General features: G+C 30.4%; 1 protein-coding gene and 2 long non-coding RNA genes across 5 annotated transcripts in view; 1 reads left to right on the top strand and 2 right to left on the bottom strand.

Moving 5' to 3' along the window:
- LOC126900718 (uncharacterized) overlaps window positions 1–6,264 on the top strand; it is a 43,790-nt gene extending 37,526 nt beyond the window's left edge. For all 3 annotated transcript variants that reach the window (XR_007702903.1, XR_007702904.1, XM_050676636.1), the window contains exon 2: window positions 5,744–6,264. The gene's annotated coding sequence lies outside the window, so the exon portion shown is untranslated. The remainder of the gene's footprint in view (window positions 1–5,743) is intronic.
- Window positions 674–12,623, bottom strand: LOC126900740 (uncharacterized). Its single transcript, XR_007702912.1, has 4 exons — window positions 11,794–12,623; window positions 4,497–4,527; window positions 976–2,695; window positions 674–866 (listed from the first exon to the last, which is right to left on the bottom strand). It is a non-coding gene; the product is annotated as an uncharacterized LOC126900740 (long non-coding RNA).
- LOC126900741 (uncharacterized) lies at window positions 8,250–9,750 on the bottom strand. The gene is made up of 3 exons (XR_007702913.1): window positions 9,361–9,750; window positions 9,136–9,238; window positions 8,250–8,469 (listed from the first exon to the last, which is right to left on the bottom strand). It is a non-coding gene; the product is annotated as an uncharacterized LOC126900741 (long non-coding RNA).
- Window positions 12,624–22,637: the final 10,014 nt, after the last annotated feature.

Raw genomic sequence — 22,637 nt, 5'->3', positions numbered from 1 at the left:
CTCTAAGTAAACTAGGGTTGTCTTTGGAACTAATTAAAAAAACTTACTTATGTAAACTCGAAACCTTTAACTTTTTAACGTGGTTAACTTTTATTGAAGAATATCAGGACATGATGGGTCAAGAGTGTCCATATTTAGTAAATTCCAATAATGGTTCAAGTTTCTTGAAAATTTGAACGTCTTTATTGAAATTTTATAGACTAAAGACACTAACATCTTGAAAGTTACAAACATCTATTTAAAATAGAAAAGAAAATTTCAAAATAATTATTTTAAATTGATGTATTTAATTTAATTTTATTTGCTTAAATCTATCAAATTTGTGTAACGAAAAAATTTAAATCAGTCATTACTACTTTTCTACTACACACTCTAAAATTATTTGTATTATTTCATTAAAACTTGACGTAACACTTAAAGTATTGCCAGTTCGTCATTATTGGTCATACGAATTAAACAAATTCGAGCAATGTTATATAACAAGTTTTTTTTTTTTAACTATTTAATATAATTGGTTTTTATTTATTTTTAAATTTGACTTACACCGTAATTTTTTGTATTATTGCCAATTAATAAACTATTAATAATGATGGATGATAAGTAATATCCATAAGAGTTAAATTACTTTTTTTAATTATATAATACTTAAATATTTTACAATTCCATAGAACAATATATTGTAGCCAGAATAATTTTATCTTGACCATTTATAAAGATTTTGTTTAACGACTGTTTCCTTAAAATAAAGTTCTCAAAAAGAATGGTTGTTTAATATATTAAAAAACTTTAGTACTGTATTCTTTTAAAACTGCAGAGCAAATCTAAGGCGATTAAAGTGAGTTCCAAAAGCTCTTATGATCTATTCTCTGAAAAATATTTTTTCGTTAGAATAATAAAAAATTATTAAGACAACTCGTAAAATCTATGTTGATATCTTAATATTAATAATAGTTTTTAAATATTTATAGGACTTACTTTTTATAAGATACTGTTGATTTCTTTAAGTTGTACAATTTTATCTAAGTGCAGTTTTTTAAAATTTGACTGTGCAGATAATAAAACAAGATTAAGTCATGCCGAGACTTATGTTTGTAAATTTTATTAGAAATTAACATAAAAATTTGCAAATGAACTAAAAATCTTACTAAATTTTATACTAATTATTTGATCTAATTACTCCTCAGAACTATAAAAAAATCATGAGCTATATATTGAGTAATAGTTTATATATTTATTAGTTATATTTACAGTTGAAATTGTAACAAAAATAAGAGAAGCTAGTGTTGAATTTACATAGCAAAAAAGCGTGTTTCTTCCGATTTTTGAACATATTTTTAGGTATGACATACTTGTCTTTAAATTTTACAATGGCTTTTACAGTTTAATATGAATATAAAAATTAAAAAAATTAAAAAGTATTGTAAATTTTAAATTATTGTTATTTTTTACTTTATTCAAATAAAATCGCCATAATTATATAGTTAGTCATAAAAAACAATTTTCAATTTTATTTAGGTAAAACCTAAGGAAAAGTAGTCGTAAAACCATGTCTTGGTGATTTGACATGGATTGACCTTATTTTAATAAAAAAATTACTTAAAATGAAAAGGTTGTTAAAAAATCGCTAACAAGTAAACAACAAAGTATGTTTCAAACAGGGATTTAAAATAAAAAATTCAGAGTTTAATATATTTCGTTTAAATTCTTGATAAAATGATTGAAGATATTAAAAAATATTTTGATCAAACATTTTTCTTCTCTTTAGCTCAAATGATATTTTTTATTAGAATAAAAAAATGTGTTAAGTACAACGATCTTCAAAATACCATACTATTAAAAGAACATTCTATTTTCATTATATGTCTTAGTTTTGCTGTAACTTTCTTAGAAACATAGTTTTTCAATCCATTACCGTTAAAAACATACTTGAAATTCCTAGCTAATTCCTTTTGTGACTTTAGATTATCTTGTTAAGTTAAAAATATAATTTTTTAATGGAATGCATAAAAAAAAGAAACCGTATTTTTACTAATTACATAATAAAATTCAGTTTTACAAAAATGTAACGTATGACAAATACGATAATTTCCTTCAAAACTGAACAACTGACTTTTTTAAAGATGACGCAAATGCTGATGATTCTATGGTGGTCTTCGTCTTGTAGCCGCAAATCTCATCATTTGTCCCCAACATCCTCCTGTGGCTGTGTGGTAATAACCGGTTTAAATCCGTTTAGCTATTATTATTTCCTTGGATTCCGAGTAAGTATTAAAAATCCTGTCTGTCTGTTTAATGTTGCATAGGACGTGACACGAGATAAAAATCGAGGCTCGACCATTTCGTCCTACATAATATCTATATGTACTTATATGGAACCGCTCACAACTGTTGTTATAAATGCTTTAAGCGCATATTGTTCCACTCGAAAAAAATTCCATTTCTTACCAACTTCATGTAATGGCTATCAATGTGAAAAGGTTGATTGGAATAAATGTCTAAAAGAAAGTAATTAAAACATTGCCCTTATTAATTACAGTTAATTCATATTCGATACTCTTTTTTTTAATCATTAAGTACACTACTCTGTAAGTAGCAATGCCATCGTACAAATTATTATTGTGATTATCCGTGAAATGTGAACATCGAAATTTCTAATTTCTTGGATATAATTTTTATCATAGTTTGGGAGCATTACCTAAAAAATATAAATAATTTTTATTAGTAATTTGAAAGAATAATGTTTATAAACTATAATTATACTAATACGTGTCTGTTAGAATTAAAATTTTTTGAAAATAACTACATGAATGTGTTCGAGTTAGTTTGCGAATTATTTAAATAAATGTAAATTCAAATAACTTCTAGTAGTTTTGCTAGAATTATACTTAACCCATACATTACTCTTAAATACATATTAATTAAAACTATTTGAGGTTATAAAATCGCAATATAGTTAATCTCTCCGATTACATGTATTTTTATGTATTATTTTTGCTATTCGTCTTCCAATAAAGTAAACTCCAAGACGTATGTATTTTATGTGATTGGTATGAATGAAAAAAAAATATATATATAAAAATCAATGTCTACAGCAAAATATGGTCGTGTTGTTTTACGCGAGTATAAGTGTTCGATATCTTATTGTTAATTTAAAACTGGTTATAGTTATATGTTTGTATAAGGCGTTAAAATAAAAAGGTAATTCAGGATTTCTTTTCAATTCAGCTATCATCTAAACAGAAACCATTGTATGTATTAACCAACTTAAAATGAGTATTCAATAGAACAAATAACGGTATGTCTGTTTGTGTTGTCTGATGGGAATGTCCAGTTAATTAATTAGCTTAAGGTGAAGCTGACGATTGTAAATTGTTGTTTTCAGTTCAAATTCAGTTTTTATGCCACAACTTAAGAAAACTTACACCACAGTAGAAGAATTTTGTTAAATTTAATTAAGTAATTGAAATTTCTGTACATATTAAATTAAATTTGAAATTATGAATTTTTTCTAATTAATAAGTACGTAAGTTTAATCTTTCTATTTAACGTACAAAATTTACGCTCATAAAATAAAGACTAAAAAATTTCATTACAAGCGCAAGATATGCTATCATCTAGTATAATAACGTTTTCATTTCTGCACTGAAAAAAATGAATAATCATTACTACAGACAAAAAGGGAGTCAGTTAAAAGAACCGTAAAGTTATCCAAAACTTTCTATAAAGGTTTTTAATGACATAATAAATGGGAGATCAAAGTGACCATTAACAATCTTCAAATTAATACCCCTCTTAAGGCATTTTTGCAATTTTATATAAAAAAAAAAAAAACAGTGGGGTCGCGGCATAGTTGGACAAGAGATGATTAAAAAATTCAGTATCATAAAAAACACTTCAATACAATTTGTAAATATTGTTTAAATTTTAGAAGGAATTGTTAATTTATCTAAAACTAAATTAACTACTATATCATTATTATAATATAGCCAGGAAAATGTAGATAATTAGGTTATTATTCTGATTACAAATTTAATGGTTTTATAAGTATAATACTTATTTTAGTAATTACATTTTTAATGAAATTAATATTCAATAATTTAACAATGTAATTTATACAGAGAAACTTAAAAAAAATATAATATAATTGTATATTTTGTTAATTATATGTAAATCAAAATTGATAATATGTGTTTATGAAAATAAAAAGAAAAAGAATGTTCACTTTCCTAATTTGATTATTCTGACCTTCATTAGTTAATTATTGTTTCAGTCATGAAATTGGAATTGTAAATTATCATAAACCATTTGTAACTTGAACATTATTTATAGAAAGGGCAGAGTATCTAATAAGTACATTATAAGGAAGGCCTTATAATGTATTTATTAGATTGACATTAGTTATAAAAATTCTTCCCGAAAATATTTATAAATAACACTTCTTATAACTAATTTTTTTTTTATTGTAAAAAAAAGGGGGGTAAATTGGAAGTACTTACCCATCTCTTCTATATGACTATACCGTTTGACCTAAAATATATATTTAAATAGTTTAAAATACAAATTTATTTAGAACATTTTAACACAAAAAAACATGATATTTTAAACAAAAATAACAGTTATTGTTTAATTTCGTAGTCCATTTACAAACAGAATACAATTCGTTGTAACAACTTTTTTTAACTTATAGTATGATGTCATATATACCATACTATGCTACCGTTTTTTATTTGGTTTTTAATTTCGGCGGCTATTTATATATAGAAGATAATGCACCGGGAATGGAGCTCATTTTGCTAAGTTGAATTAGTTACTTAAAAAGTTATTCCAAAACATATTTATCATAATATACATCATAATACTGGATAAATTAACACATATAGATGAATAGAACGTCATTTTGAACCATCAATAAAAAGTTTGTCTATAATCGCTAACAAAATAATTTAAAATAAAAAGTCAATCTGTATCTAAGGATAATAATTAAAAAATCACCTTGTATATAGTTCTATCAAAATTAGATTTAAGTTAATAATTATAAATAACACAACCCTAAAGTTCACCAGTATATTGCAATTTTTATACCTTTTTCGATAACTCATCCCAATAAAAATATTATTTTGATTATCAAATACTGTGGTCTTTTGGGTCGTTTTAAAACTATCACCTTTTCAATTTTAAACATGTTTACCCATTAACAGGTATGTAAATCGAGTTTTATACTTTATTGGTTACTTTATTTTCTACATTTAAAAATAATCACTTGTAAATTTTCGTTAAAGTAACTAATTTTGAAACTAGGTGTTATTATTTAATTAAAAATTATATATTCTTTTATGGGACTTATTCATTTTTTTAGTGGCAACTCATTTTAAAAATTATTAAAATTAATTACCCAATTAAATTATTACTAAATTCTAAGTAGGTTTAATAAGAAGAGTGATTTTTATAGAAATTTTTTTTTACAAAATACTATTAGACCTATTATTTTAAAGATGGCGTAATATTAATTCTGTTAAAAACTCTTCTGTATGTAAATTATTTTGCATATCTATTTCGAATAGCGTTATGAATACATAAGAAAAAATTATTGAAGTTTTTTAAACTTTGTATTTGCTCTAAATTGACATCATCGTCTATTAAACAATCTATTAAATGTCTAATCGTTGAAGCCTCATCTCTGTTTGAGGCCAAATAGTATTTGACACTCTAAATTGTATAACAATAAATTTTTTTTATGTTTCAGATTGCATTTAAATATGTTTACTACTCAAATATGTTCAGACTTGTAACGCTTCGACTTTTTCTTGTTTTTAGTTCTTAAAGTTAGACAACTTACGCGTTTGTAAACATTTTACTGTCGTTATGTTTATACATCATGCATAATTTTTTTTGTTTAACTATTTATTTTAATTTAAGGTACATATGTCTTTGTTTGTGTTCTTATTAATTTTGTTTAATTTAAATTATATAACTATTTTATAATTATGGTTTTTTTTTGTTAATACATTATATTATTTTTATAATTTATATAATGTGTTTATACTATATTAGTATTAGCTGCCACCATGACATAGAATACTTATTTAAAACATTAAAATTATATTAAAATTAAAAACATAGAAAGAAGAATACAGAATTCATCAATTCAACGAGCATACGTCGTAATATCATTGAATGGCCTAGAACTCCTTTTTTTGTTCAAAATCTACTTTTTAAGTATAATATGATTAAAACTTAATATGCTTAATACTTAATATACTTAAGACAACATATTATGTTGTTTTTTTTAAATTGGAATTGCTTCTCTTTAATCTTGTTTGGGAAAAAAATCCTCACAACGCTCTCCCCGTATAGCCATCACCGTGATTTCGACATTCGCCTTAGAATACATATTAACTTTTTTTCATTTTTTCCCCCCATTCCTCTGCATTCTAGGTCTTCCTGTAGTAATAGCATGCGCTCCCCTTCGCCGCTCTCCAGCCATCCTTCCGTCGGACCTTGTGTCACGTTACCCCATCAGGCTTACTCGTCCCCCGATTGAAAAACGAGGAGTAAGAAGTTCTTTTATTGTATATTCTTGTCGCCGAGAGTCACAAACTCTCCCTCTCTTCCCTTTAACTTTTTGTCCTTTTATTTTTTACTTTTTATGCGATTTTCGGTGATTTCTTTTCCATCTACGCACTTGCTTCTCGTGTTATGGATGGGATTTTAACGATACGCCTTTACACATAAACACACACGCGCGCTGGTTTGGCACGGCAGACTTTATTATTCTCGGGAAACGGGGTTTTTTTCTCGTTTTTTCTTTTCAGCCTTAACGACCTCTAACGTTTCGTGAAATACTTTGAAGGCAGGACGAGGAATCCCCTTTCCTATCGCCACCAATGCAAGATGTATCGACGGTGTAATAAACGTTCCTCGCGTTCCTAGTGTGATTTAATAAGACTTCAGTTGGCGTGATTCGAGGGAAAAAATTAACTTGGAAATGCAACTTTCCCTATCTGAACATGGGCACACCTATAACAAAAAGAAGGACGGTACAATTGAAAACAGAAGTTGATAACAACAGTGTTCGGCAGAGATAACACACCCCGTTGGATTCGTTCTCATAATGCAATACCTGCTCTACATTACACTGCTATAATACATAGTTTCATATAACTCTACCACAGCTTTTCAGTGGAAAACTTTTTTCTCCGTTCTCGGAAGTGATAATAGTATGTAGGAATTAATTATTACTTTGCACATTGAAATTTAAGGAAAAGTCATGTTTTGTTCTTGGTAGTGTCGATATGTTTGTTCTGAGAATATTTCAACTTAGAAGACACTAAAATGATAATAAAAATTTCGGTATAATAAAACTTGTCCAGAGAAATATAGACGCTTTTATTATTTACTTAAATAGATGATAGATAAACAAAATTTGATTATCAAATGACACAGGCTGTGCAACATTTATAGAAGCAAAAATTAAGCAACAACCATTACTCGTTAGCCACTGACTTCAAGTCACGAAAAACTTAAGTTGGGACTTAATTGTGTACAATGAAATGTGTAAAATTAAGTACACAATAAGAAAAAATATCTAAAAAAGTGTTATTACTATGTTAATTTTCAAAAACTCGAGCGCCATCAGTAGTGGTCACAACATGCCAACTATATGATTTATAGACCGACCTATCCTTCCTCCCACCAACGAGTTCATTAGCATTATTCACGGGGGTATTTGGGTGCGGTTGATGTTTCTTAAAAAATGCACACAAACACCAATGCAGATATTATAAAATAGGTCCGTTCACGAATATCTAATATCTAAAACCCAATACGCGGCTGTGGTGATTTTGTTCATAAATTTCAATACATGTCAAACAAGGTATTTATGTTTACGTTTGTTAGTTTGCAAAGGAGAACAAAACTTTAAATGGTTTGGCTAAGTTCCTGAATATTCAATTGGGCAGCAAATTTAGCATCAAGAACAAACAAACATGTAAAATATTCTAACACGATTAACTGCTTAAGCTATCTCTCCTTGTCATTCTGAAAGATTACAACGGATCATTGACCACGGTGTCATTTATACAATACGTGGTCAACGTATAAGTTATAAAACATTCAATCATGTTAATTGATAACTGTATTTCATAATGAGAATTCTCTCAGATGATTGTAATCTGCAGTTTTGAATAATTTGTACTTCATAGTTGCCCTTTTATTTTTTAATTGATACTTATTTTATAATAACAGTAGCATTTATTTCTAATATTTCATTACAATTGATTATTAAATAGTGTAATTAATATTTTAAACTTATATTTCTATTAAATATTCATCATTTTATTTTACTAAAATCTGATTTACGTCCCGGACACAATTTAGTGGTTTTTGCCGAGTTTCATTATCAATTGAAGTGAATGAGACTGACAGATTATATAAAGTTTACAGACAACACGAGCACAATGATTTTTATGGCTGAAAACATAAATATAATGTGTTCATTTTAATTGCTTTTAAAAATTATTTTTATAATGAAAAATCATATTTGTGCGAAAAAAAATAGTCTAAAATTATAATCTGTCTATTATAATTACAAAATCTATGTAAAACACGATATTTCACTTATAAACTATTAATTAGTAAAATGTTTAAAAATCTATTATAACATGCTTGTTTCGGTTGGAAAATAAAGCACAAAGCAAAGTACAAACTGTTCATTACAAATAGTAATTTTTTAAAATCTTAACAAATTAAATCTTTATTATGTTATGGTTCTTAGTTTTGTTATTTGAACTGACTTTTTATGAATGATTCGTTAAGACTATTTGACCGAAAATCTCATTGTACATTTAAATTAAATATTTTGCTAAATTTTTAAATTAGATTAATTGTTAAATTATTCATATCGGAGATATCGTAGCTCAAAAATAACACTTTTTAATTTTATGTTTGTGTAATAATGAATTATCATGGTAATAGTTTTTTATGAAAATAATTGATGTGGTTAATAAGTTGCATCCTACCAAAGCGCCACAATTATATTAGGTTAATCGTTGTGGATATATAATGTCTTACAGTGCACTTAGAACCAACTCACGGATCGTTGAACACGTAAAACCGTGACTTTAAAAAATGACTTACTATCGTTTACTGATATAATTTAACAAATGGCTCGCGTAGAGAACAAATCAATTTTAAACTTCCTGTCTCGATGACACATCCAGTTGATAAGACAATTTTAAAACTGAAATTTTGTGTCGTTTATTATCTTTATTAATGTAAAATTGACTTTATTTCATTTTTTTTAAATTTGTATTGCGATTTTAAAAAAATATTTGTATAAATATAAAAAAGATAAAAACTTACAAGAATAACTGTTGCGATACTTTCATAGCTTACTACAGTTCAATTGTTGTGTAAATATAATTATATTCATATTGTTTTTTAAACGATACAATCAGTTAATCCGTCGGAGTACTTAAACTAAAATCCACTTTTGTAAACACATTTAATACTTGATTATCCAATTAACATAAATTGTCTGTATTAAAAAAATATCCAATGGTTTTTTCAAGTTAATTTTTTTAAAAATGTGATAATGTGAGTGATGTAGTATATCTCTTTTTAAACTAAAGCGAAATTATACTTTGTACACAGTCACAATTAAGAACTATTATACCACATTTATGTGGTATAAAATTTTATTTTACTATCTCATAACCATTATTACCCACGGGTCCCATTTATCGTGCAAAAATAAAAACACCTCCTAGGAAACAAAAAAAAAAAACAGGAGAAACACGCTCGTGTGATGTTATTATTTTAATAGCGAGTAGCTGATAGTCTAACTGACCGCCAAACTGTTGTTTTGTTTGCGTGCTGGTGTATAAACATGACCGAGAAATAATATGCACCTGGACAATACACAAAAAAAGTAAACGGCACTATACAAATGTATCATCATTATTATTATCGTCATCGTAATCATCACCTCCTTCGGGAGAATTAGGGTAAAATAAAAAGAGATAGATGGTATCTCCTCCGCCAAGTCGTTATAATATACACATTTTATTTTTCGGACAACCCTCGGGGGTAACATGTATAACGTATAGGAATTGCAGTACTGTAGGGCTTCGTGATACGCTCTTAAAGGTCGTTATTAGTCATTATCGTAGTTCAAATTCTAGCAGTTGAATTGATAAACATATGCTCGTCGTACCTCGAGTGTTTTAATTAGTCAAAAGGAATCGAAGGCACTTCTTAGGACAGGGTGCAGAAACTAGTCAAACATAACAAATTAGTGAAACATCATAATAAACAAACTGTTTATAATTGAACAAACATAAACTAATAACAATATAAAGGACCGTTTTGATATTCAAAATGTTACACTGCTTAGTGTTAATAAAATCGAAGAAATAAATAATGTCAAAATAACTAGCAGGTTCTTGTGCGAAAACATAATAATTATGTACCCTTGGGCCTAGTGAGGTTAAAATAATTTACTTACGTGCCAAGAATGCCCTGAAGTTATGAATTTTATCCTGCTAATTGAAGCAAAAATATGGATACACTGAGGTTATACAAACGAAGAAATCTTCAGTCAGGTGAGAAAACACATTGTTAAACTTTATGACCAATTTCAACTGATTAATTTCAACTCTTGTGTAAATACTAATGAACAGTTTTTCTAACATCAAACGTCTGTTCTAATTTTTACGTATTATTTCGTTAAATTTAATTTCAACTAGAATTCTTAATAAGCAGATGATTTTTAAGTCAAGCCAGTTAAAATCATAAATTTTAATTTATAATTAAAACATTAAATTTAAATTTAAAGAAAAGAAAAATGTTCAGAGCAGTACTTTATTTTAGAAATGATCATTTTAGTTCACTAGAAAAATGGTTTTACACTATGAATAGTAAATTTCTACTCGTCTTAAAATTTGTCTGATTAACAACTTCATTGATTTTTTTGTGAATTGTGTCTGTTAATCATTATATCATCATATACAATGACTTACGAAGCATTCAAATGTATTTACAAAGTTTAGCTAGTAAAACAAGAAATTAATGACTAAAAAATAGACTGATGTGTTGAGAATATTTTGTTATAACATGAAAGTTTCAAACAAATAAAATACACACAAAATCACTTTGCCAATGTTATGAAAACTATTTGAGCAGAGAACAACTTGGTTTAACTTAAAAGTTAAATCTTGTAATATAGTTTGATATCATTGGGGCTAAGTCTTTATAAATTAATTTTGACAATTTACAAATTTTGTCTAAAAAATAAAAAAAAAAAGTGTATTTGAATCAAAATTAAAAACCCATGGTAGAACTCATTTTTCTTTATAAAAAGTACTTTTACATATGTAATGTATACAACTGTTATTAATTAATTTAGTACAGATTCTTGTTTCTGAAAATTCTTTAATTTTTCATATTTTAATCAAGAAAACATACGATAACTTTAAGTAGAATTTACTATACTTGTTATATATTTTCTAAATATATTAAAAATAAATCCAAATCTTTTATGTCACCGTCACGTTTATTCAAAAATTTCAAAAATTACATTGATTTTATTTATCTTAAACGAGTTAAACTGTTTATTTATGTTTCAAATAAGTTTTTTTAAAACAATTTTAGCAACCCTGTTCACTATATATTTAAAAATGATCAAAACACAGCCTTTAAGCAGAACGAGGAATATTCCTTATTATTAATCTCAGTGTAATAACAATATTATACAAACTGCTAATTTTCATTAAAAGTAATATCATAAATAATTACCTGGTGCACCCAAATGCTGAATGATAGTAACATCCTATGAAAAAGTCCAGAATGGTCAAGAAGGTACACCAATACTTAACGTATTGTCATCCTCTAGGGCGTCGTCAAATTTAATAATAAAGCGATAGATATTAGTTGACATCAACATACATAACTAACAGGAATAAGAGAGGCTTGAGAATTAATCTTTAGAAAGCAATGAACGCAATCGTAGAATGTCTTAGATTCTAATGAAACCTGTAAGTTGGAAATTGTGATATTGTAAATTGTTCAACTGAAAGCTATTCCTCGGCTATTTTGAATTTAGAATAATGAAATGTGTCAATTTAAACTGTGGCTTTTTCATGTGTGATGGTGTTACGTTACCATTATTGTAAAAAATATTTTAAATAAATCAACCGAGCACGGTAACTGCTGTACGTACGTGAATATCCAGACAACAGACTCATCATAATCTTCGTACCTACTTTACACTTCCTTTAGTGTTTTGTTTTGTATTACGACACATGCTAAATTCCTAAAATTAAACCATAGTTCAATGCAAGTCGAAAGCAATGTGGTGCAATAACGCGACTGGTATTTTTTAATTGCCAAGATGACTGGCTTTGGGTTAAAGAATAAAACGAGAAGTTAATTAACACCGCCGGTTCCAAGTGTGTACACCTATACTTTATGAATGCCGCATCAATTAAAATGGGTACTCGACTGTACACCTATAACACTCATCCGCTTGCCGGCAACAGTAAAATAAGTGTATATTGTTATACCATTATTGTGATACCTACGCTAGTCATAAATTTAAGGTTCCATACTCTTGCGGCTGTATGGTCACGAAGGAAATGCACGCAAGGCGTCTTAATAACTATAATTGACTTAGATGCAGGTGAAAACTAGATATTAAATTAATGATTCAAAAATAGATAAAGGTATCATTGCAAAATCTTAAAAATACGTTTTACGAGCTACTTAAAGTAGATAAATATAAAAGTGGTACTTTAGCTTTTGATAGGTTTCAATTTACAGTGACCAATTTCCAAGTCGCAGAAACTACATTCACATGTGATAAATTTTCATCTCCTAGTAAAAGTTTTGATATGAGATGGATGACGGCTTAATATAACGCCATTAGAAAATGTCAAAAGTGCAGTTATGCATGATTATGTTGTTTTGAGATTCGGTTGTAAGCAGTACAGCAAAGCGACTTTTAATAACCACCCAGCCATTGTTTGGTCGTTATATTTGAGAGTAAAAATTCACCAGTCACGTCGGTATACATCACTGAAATTTCTTTTGATATTTGTCTTCAATAGTGTTCTCAGTGGAAATTCTACAATTAAAACGAGGGAAATACCAAAGGGGCCACAACGAGTTTAGCGATCTTGTAAATTAGTAACAACACATAGTCATCATCTATATACCAATTCATCCAGAAAATATTTTTCCATTAATTTTTCAACGTTTTAACGAATTTATTGAGAAAAATAATATTTCGACTAATGTACAATTAACATTTATGGCTATGATTTATGTTTTTATATTCAATAAATGCTGTGCCATCTACTCTATTGTCGTTTGTATTACGCTTATTTTTTTAGAAGTTTTTTTGTCGGTTATGCAAATGCGCTGTAGCGTTATCGCATCTGCCAGGAGAAGTTTTTTTTCTAACTAAAAAAATAGTCAACCCTTTTTTTCTAGTTCTGCCGGGACAAAGACACGTTTAAAACGACCGGGGGTCGGGTGAGTTGCAGTTGTTTTTTTCTCGGCGTTATTATTAATTGTCTTTTGTTTCTGGGACATTTTTTTTTTCTATTCGTACATCTCATTCCTTCCGACTTACTCGGTGGGAGCGCTTTCATACGGTCTAACACCTCATAAAAAATATATTCACCCTTGTCAGTGTCAAAAGTCGTGATACTTTTTTTTTCATGGAGCAGATATAACACACTAACCCTTAGTCTACATTCATATAGAACCTCGTTGGAAATCCGACAAATCATTATTTTTTTAGCCAGGAACGAATTAATTTTTGATAGTTTTTTTACTAAGGCAATCATATCGCTTAGTCTATTCATTTCTCCCAAACTCTCAAGCGTTATAACTATCCTATAGATATTACAATAAAACATAATTTATTCGGCGTAATTTTTTTTTCTGCGATTTTTTTGGCCGCCCAACAGCTGTGTCCTGCTTATAGTATAATGTTTTATATGATCAGATAATTACACTAGCACAAAAGCATACGATATCGGACATATTGCATTGTTTTTGCCGCATGCACAATGAGTTAAAGGGTCCAAGGGCCCGCTACAGTGTAGGGTACAACATTATAATATAAATTTTTCCTTTTATACACACTCATTTATCCCTCTCTCAGTTCCCTAAAACAAAAGATTTATAAAAGGCTGTGTGTACTGGTACACCAATGAATAGGTACTTGAAAAATAAAAACCATAGCATTATGTCAATGATTAAACACAAGACACATAACGGTCGTTGTCGATCAATAATCGTTAAAGAAAGTAAAGTTAGAGAAAATTATATATTTTCCTTAAACATTCACCATTTGAGTTTTTTATTAATTAAATAAGTCGTTGAAAATAAAGTAAAAATCAATGGTTACCTTTGTAAAAATGAAAGTGACATATTCCGTTTAGTCCTTGTAATAGTTATTTTTACTAATAGAATTTAACTGACAATTATAAAAATATATTTTGTTGATTTTGAGCGCGAAAAGAACATTTAGAATTTCATTACTATATTATTAAATTGTTGCCAAAGTCCCAAACTACACAATAAATTATTTATTTTCATTTTATCAACAAACGAGTTAGGTCGATTATTCAACAAGTTTTCATGCTATACTGTTAGATTAGAGAAAACTGGAAAACGTTGAATCTTGTCAAAAGGTAGTATATGTATAACAAAACTTCAATAGTTCTCGTATGCACACAAAAGACACAAGATGACCGGTAAAAACTGGATAGATTGTAATATGTAGTGATAAAAAATCAGATGGATTTTTAATAGATAGGAAAAAACACACAGACGTATCGGTTGTAACCTAATGTTCATTATTAAGGTACATAAATATCGTTCGGTTTCGGGGCCCCTAGAGGGTCAAAGCTGTCAAAATTCCAACGAACCGGTCCTTTCCTCTCTGTCCCCTTCTTCTTGATCGTTCAGAGATTTGAATTTCTTCGAAAACCGGTCGACCGCCGAACCAGAGAGTTTGTTGAACCTGCAGCAACGGAGAAGCCCTACCCGCATTTTTAATTCCCCTCCTTCGGGCTGAACGCCGACTGAACGAGTCCAGCGTTTAATTATCTCCAATGCATTTGTGTGTATGTATACTTCTACATGCAAGTATATTTATGTTTTATGGACGGAAGGACATCAGTCGGGCGGATGGAAGAAATACACTTACACAAACAAGTTGTATGGAAGAAAAAGCCAGTTTATGTAATAACCATAATAATATACGTTTCATGTATATTTTATTATAATAAATCTATAAACGCAACAAAATTAATATTATAATTATGTACATTTTTTTTTTTTTTAACATTTTCAAACCGGATTTGCTGGTCATAATAACATTTTATCCATGTGCGACGGACGAAGAAATACAAAGAATCTTACGAGATACCATAAGAGCATTAAACATAGTAATAAACAAATGCTCTGTGTACATCTTACACATATCGCCGAGCATTAGTGTAAGTGATTCATCAACAAATCATTCACGCATGGATTTGTTAGGATTATTGTAAGTTTTTATAAACCTTTTGCAAACACGTAATGGGGATATTAAAATGACTCCAATGAAATCATTATATTTATTATTAAACGTACTTTTAAAAAGGAACATTATGAGGTTTTGTAGGAAAACTTGTAACATAAGCTAATTGATTAGTATATAAATAGTAATATCTAAATTAACATAATTCTTATATTAATTTAGTCAATACTACTTATACAAACCCTTTGATCGAAAAGTACCTTAGATAATACTACCTCATCCTAAAATTAGACATAATTTATTGTGATTTTTTGTTAAAGAAATCAACTGTCAATTTTAGTCTAACATAAAAATTTAACTATTTATAATTAAAATACTTTTAATTCGAATCAACTAAACAACCGTTCAATTAAAAATACAAAACTCTACTGTCTCGTATTACTTTTAAGAATATTTTCCAATAATGAATCACAAAGATGATCTATCAAAATGGTCTGTTAATACAAAACTTGTTTTTCTAGTTTCTTTTCTTTTACTCCAAATTAACGTCTTCCAGAACAACCCTCTTGATTTTATATCCACGGGATTATAAACAAGATATGTTGCAACAAAAATATGCGTATTGAAATATTGTAAGCTGCTCAAATAAATGGATTGTAAAGTTCATAGACATATATCTGATTAATAATAACAAAAATAATTAAATTTAAACGAAAATTTCTTAATTTGTATAAAAATAATGATTTTCTTTTCTCAATGACTAATATTTTTGTATATAAATGTAAAATTGTGGTTTGATTATCAAATCAAATAATTATTTTAAATATTTAGAAGACGTGCGCGTAAAAAAATGTTGTGATCAAACAAAAAGTAATTTTTTATATTGACTGGTATTTAAAAAAGTTAGTAATTTACTTTACTCGAATCTTATCAATCCGTTTTTAGGATCAGTGCTGCCAATAAAGGAACCGTTGCTTTAATAGTCAATAATCACTCAGTTTTGATACATTTACAGTCCGAATGCAAGTGCATGTAGACCGTTTAATTGTAATATTTGCATACAATGCACGACGTAGGTGATGATATAACTGCAATGACATTGAACTAGGACTGAAATAATCATATAGACAAAACACAGTGGGCTATTTAATGTACTATATATCTTTATGCAAATGTACTTATTGAACTTTGGGAGTGTCTTACGTCCCACATTGTAGTATCACAATGCAATGTTATGGTAGCTTATAATGATAACCATGCATTTTATTAAAACAATATAAATTATTAGATTCCGTTGCTCAATAACGGGCAAGGAAAATGCAAACAATCGTTTCGTTTATGAATTTTTGAAACGCTTCGGTGGTCATTTCTATTGAACGTAGTGTTTTATTGCTAAAATCCAATTCAATCGCCAGATGTTCAAAATTAAAAGTATCTTAAGATGTCATCGTATCATTCAAACGATTTGTAACCCACATAACATCATACAATAGTGTACTGTTGCGACGTTAACCACACAAGGTAGCGGTTTTAAACAAGTAAGAGTGCGTGATCCATACCAATAGTCTAGCAAAAGCTTATTCACACACATCCCAGTGCAATGTCTGACTTGAACAATGAAATGAGGCCATAACACGAAGTGCATTTCTAACGCAGTATTAACTAATACATTCTTAGAAAACTCGGTAACTAAAAGCTAACAATGTAGCTAAGCGTATTTAGACTACAATCAAACATTTTTGAAAATATTTTATAAAATGAGAGTACATGTATACAGCTTTAAATTGTAAAGCGGCAAAATGTAAAATAAAGATCTCAAGTACAATAAAACAGAAAGTAATATTGCAAATGTATACTTTTTTTTATGAATAAAAATAACGAAATAGCAAATTTTATGTCGTTTTTTTTTTAAAAAAAAAACTCTTTCGGTTGTCTTGAAAATAATTCAATAATTGAAAAACTCGAATCAAAGCTTTTTCCGCTTGTCGCTTTTAAAATTGAATTGATTACAAAACAGGAGGAATACCATCAATTGCACTCGAGTGTAGACGGCGCGACGACGTCCGGAGCAGATCTGTCTCTTCAATAATACTGCAATGATATACTTTTTATAGTTAACATAAAACGCAAAAATCGTTTCAGAAGTGACGAAAATAAAGTTCCTCCATTTTTTGTCGACCAGAAGCTAAAGAATGCATTTACTTTTCCTAAGGACATGTAGTTATTGTTTCTTAACTCCACAGTCCGTAGTGAATAGGAACATGCCTTTTGATATGTTCAACAAGGCGCTACAATGTACTCAATAATGAAGCATGCACTTTCAATTACACACCATACATAGTATTTTTGAGGCGTATTTAAGTAGACGACTTCCGTTAACAATGCCAAATTAAATCGTCATCAAACGCGATTATCAACCAGAATAATTGAATTTTAATGTATACCTTGTGCGCACCATTATGTCGGATAATCTAGACGGTTAATGAATAGCTGGTATAAAAAATAATCGCTACGTCGTGTGCAGTACAATTCAAAAAGTAATAAGAGAAATTCAAAAATCGAGTTAAAATCATAGGGACATTTCTTCTATTTTTCAAAATTAAACTTACTGTAAATTAAATTTACGGCGTTCAGCGCTTGGGAAAATTTGGATGTATTCTTGATAGCGGTACATAACTTTGTGATTTGTTTACAAGCATTATCTATTTCAGAGTTCTTCTCAACTGGCAACATTATTTCTCAGACGCTGTAGTAGTTGCGTCGATATATTCGACACTGAGCCCACCATAGCTGACAACCGGTTCTCAGTTGATATTCGATGCGAACCCCTTTACCTGGGGAACATCAAACGTCAGCTGTGCGCCAAGGGACATTATTATGTGAGCAGTAAAAAGGTGTGTACACGAAGATTTGCATATTCCACAATGACAAAGTTACCACCCAAAAAAAAATTTAATCGTTTCAAATGTGTTTAAAATTAGATACGGATAATGATAGTGTCAATATGATTCCTTGGCATTGTTCATCGCGTCCGTTTAGAACATTACCATACGGAAGAAGTCGATAATATTATTATTGAAAAGGATATACATAACCGTTGTAATTTATTGCCTGTGAACAAAAATGTAAAGACTTAAAGAGTATGCGGTGGCAACGCCCAAAAGGATATCGTTTATTTTGCATTTGTTTAGACGGTTAAAATATTGTCATTACTATTATTATTGTACACGACCTTTTCAACGCACAGTGTTTGATTTAGCATTGAAACGATGCAAAACATATAAACAGCACAATGTTCATTGGTGTATAGCCCGAAACATCGATGGAACTAAATACATAAAGAGAAGCAAACAAATATTACATTCACCGTCGATTGTTATTGAGTAATTATAATTCGTTGAAATTGATTCATGACACGAGAAAAATATATTGACTTAAACTATCGTGTCAAAGTATAAATATTTTTTTAAACAAACATGTATAATTACTTGTTTTATGTTTTACTTCTAACAGTGTAAAAAAACCTATTCTTCTTCCGTATTCGGTTGCAGACAATTGTTACACACAACAATAATAATTGAAACGCAATCATATATAGCAGACCGCTGTAATTCGAAGGTACATAAGTCTTCATTATTATTTTTTATACCAACCTTATGGCTCATACCCGAGTTCATTTATCGAATTACAAGTGTATAAGAAAATGAAATTACACACATAATATTTTCGCCGTCCTGTCTGAAGGCCCGAACCTCGGTGGTTGGGGCAAACCGACCTGAGGTGGAGGCAACAGCAGCAGGTCTTCGAAAATCACACTTGTCACTTTTTAGTGGCAGACACTAAGTGCACCGCGTAATTTGGTAAGAGTACATATTTTTGATTATTATGTATAGTTTATTTTTTTTTTTTCGTTATTATTGCCACACGTTATTATTATTACGGTTATTATTATAAACACAACAACAGCGTGTGTAAGAAGGCACTCTCTTGGGCTACTGCTGCTGTACACGGATCTCATCTCTCCTGTTCACCTCGCACGCAGTAACAATAGTTTACGTCGGGTTGATATCTTTTGTTGCGACCGTGGCGGCTAACGTGCGCACGCGTTTTATACCCCCAGCAACAATGGAGACACATCTGACATAAGAGATTCTTATACTTTGTATGTAATAATTCGTGCCCGATGCCAAACCTGAAGGCTTATTAAGAGACGTTCCTTGTTTGACTATCGGCAGGTTATTACCAAACAGCGTCTTCCCTTTCAGTCTCGCTACCTATGCACTAACGGTATGCTGTGCATTATACTATTATGACATAGAAAACGGTTCGCTGGGACACCCTTGACCTTTGTTTCCATTAGGCCCGTGCCCGCCGCGAGCCTTTCCAGAGCGATTATATCGCCAACTTGGAAACACAATTTTCACCGATCTCAATCGATTGCGTGACCGCTTACGGTATCAATAAGTGTATTCATAACGTCTCAATCACAATTAAACATGCTAGTTAATACTTGAACTAAAATAATATTTGTGTCAATTCTTTCCTAGCGTTATTATTATTACACATAATTATCGATAAAATGATTTCTAATAAAACAACGAAACATTAACCAAGAAATTGATAGTATGGACAGCCTTCGTTTACACAATGCGCTCCTCGTTAACCTTAACGTTTTATTCGAAAATGCACGTCGTAAGTACCGTTCATATATCACAGCCACGAGGTCGTTTCGTTAGTTCACTAGCGTTAAACCGACAATTTGTTTGCAAGCCACGGTTAGGTTGCCGATGTCGACTCACCATTATTGTAATCATAGCACTTTTTATAAATCATCTCGAACATTACGGTATAATCTCGCTGCCTCGCCGGGAAGAAAAATGCTGTCGCCAAGATATATTATAATATTATTATGTAAGAAGATAGCGCATAAGGTTATATCAATTTTCGACCCCGGAGATAAAAACTGGGGATGGGTCTTATTCGATGCGCATAACGTACACGGGACGAGTTTGAAGAGGGCGAACGACTGTGTAGCCTACAAATCTACATTACTGTACAAAAATGTCTTAACGGGGGTGTAAGGACAGGCGAGGTCCCTAGGCCAGGTCCACCGCCACCGATGATATTTCACTGTCGTCCGCCCACGAGAGGAACAACGCGACGCACTCGTGTGTATTTCATTTTTTTGTTTTTTATTATTACTATCATTATCATACTTCGCGGGAATACGTCCCGAACCAACGACCCGGTTACTGCGTCGATAATAACGCTAAGCCCTTCAAAATCGCTACAGGGGTGCCCGGGCAAACCGTCGGAAACGAATGAACAACAACGGCGACGGCATGAAATTTTCTCGATAATATTTTTCAGAAAAACTATATTTTACACTGGCGAACCCCTTTTGTGCGGACCAATTCTTATGGTGCGCCAACAACGATTATTGTTATTACCTCTAATACGCGTCTTGATAGCCCAGTGTTCTGAACTCGTTTACCTCATACTTAATCCGTAGACGATGAAAACGCCTTGGAGTTTTACAAGATACGAGCAACTTCGGCATGGCCCCGCAATGCTCGTTATATTCCCTTTCGAACCTTTACTTAATTATTTATCTCTGCAGCGTTTTTTATTGCTGCCAGCACGCCTTCCGTTCCAGAACCGTGTCCTTGGACTACGCGGCAAACAATATCTTTAAACCGTTTTACAGCGAAAATATTGTAATAGCCAACGGCACACACTTTGCTGTCTCTAGTTAAACCCTCGAGCCGATACCAATATAAAAGTATACACGCCCGTGTAAAACCGATTTATGTCCTATTTTATGTCTAAACTTTTACCGTACACGAAGGCGAGATGCAATATTTATGTTTATGCTGTTGGGCTCAAGGTCTTTCTTGTTGCTCAAGATGCTCGTTACCATTCTTTTGCTAGTTAACCTCTCATTTGAACTCTCCAACACTCATGTCCTTCACGATACCGACTACAGTTTGCTCATTACCATAAAAAATAAATGTGCGCATTTCCGTTTTACGTCTCATGCAACACGAACACACCTTGTGGGAATGGCTTCCAAGAAGACAATCCACACAGGTACTGCTGATTCGCATCCACAAGAATAACATAACCATATCCGGATTCGAAGGGTTAATACCTGAAATTGGGTCAAATCGGTACTAACGGGTTAAGTTTCATACAATTTTCGCTTTATCTCACGACTTGGATTTAAATATGCAAATAAATCTATTTTTCACCGGCTGCTGTCGCAATCCTTTGCCGTTTAGGACTCGGTAAAAAAATAATAATAGTATCAATAACGCTAAAATGTATGACGTCGGTTCGGCATTTCTCACTGCGTGCCACCGCATGCAAATTATTTCAAGGGTAAAGATGTTTTGCATAATTATAAAAATTTCTCCGACCATTGTGGCTGCCGCNCGGTAAAAAAATAATAATAGTATCAATAACGCTAAAATGTATGACGTCGGTTCGGCATTTCTCACTGCGTGCCACCGCATGCAAATTATTTCAAGGGTAAAGATGTTTTGCATAATTATAAAAATTTCTCCGACCATTGTGGATGAGACAGCGCCGCGCCGGTGTTTCTGTGCGCATACATTAGAAAAAACGCGGTCCTACTTCAGCCGCCTTGGCTGTGGGAACATCGAGCCTTTCTCATTCATACACTCTCTAGGCATTTGCATACCTATGCACTGTAAGCGTATCCCGTAGTCACCGCAGTACAGCAAAGAAGGAGTATTTTTTCATAATTTTTTTTCACACACTCCACACCGTTTAATTACATTTGAATAACTTTTACCTCGTGAGAAAAAAACCCACAAATAGTGTTCTGTCACTTTGAATATCATACATATATTAATATGTTTTCATTAGTTTTTCTCTGTTCATTTAAATATTTATACGTCCATTACCCATATATTTTAATTTATGGAAACCAATAAATTTATTTTATGGTGCGAATTCTGACAAATATTACTTAATAGAATATCTGAAATATATAAAAATACAATTCAAATCGTTGTTATGATCAAATTATTTCGCATATAAATTAAAAACAATGTAAAGTAACTTAAATATTGTTTGAATA

The sequence above is a fragment of the Daktulosphaira vitifoliae genome, unplaced genomic scaffold (assembly GCF_025091365.1).
Source record: "Daktulosphaira vitifoliae isolate Bord-2020 unplaced genomic scaffold, ASM2509136v1 Scaffold_3, whole genome shotgun sequence".
In the NCBI taxonomy this organism is placed as follows: Eukaryota; Metazoa; Arthropoda; class Insecta; order Hemiptera; family Phylloxeridae; genus Daktulosphaira; species Daktulosphaira vitifoliae.
Note: the sequence above shows the minus strand (reverse complement) of the source record. Positions and strands in the feature narration are given on the sequence as shown.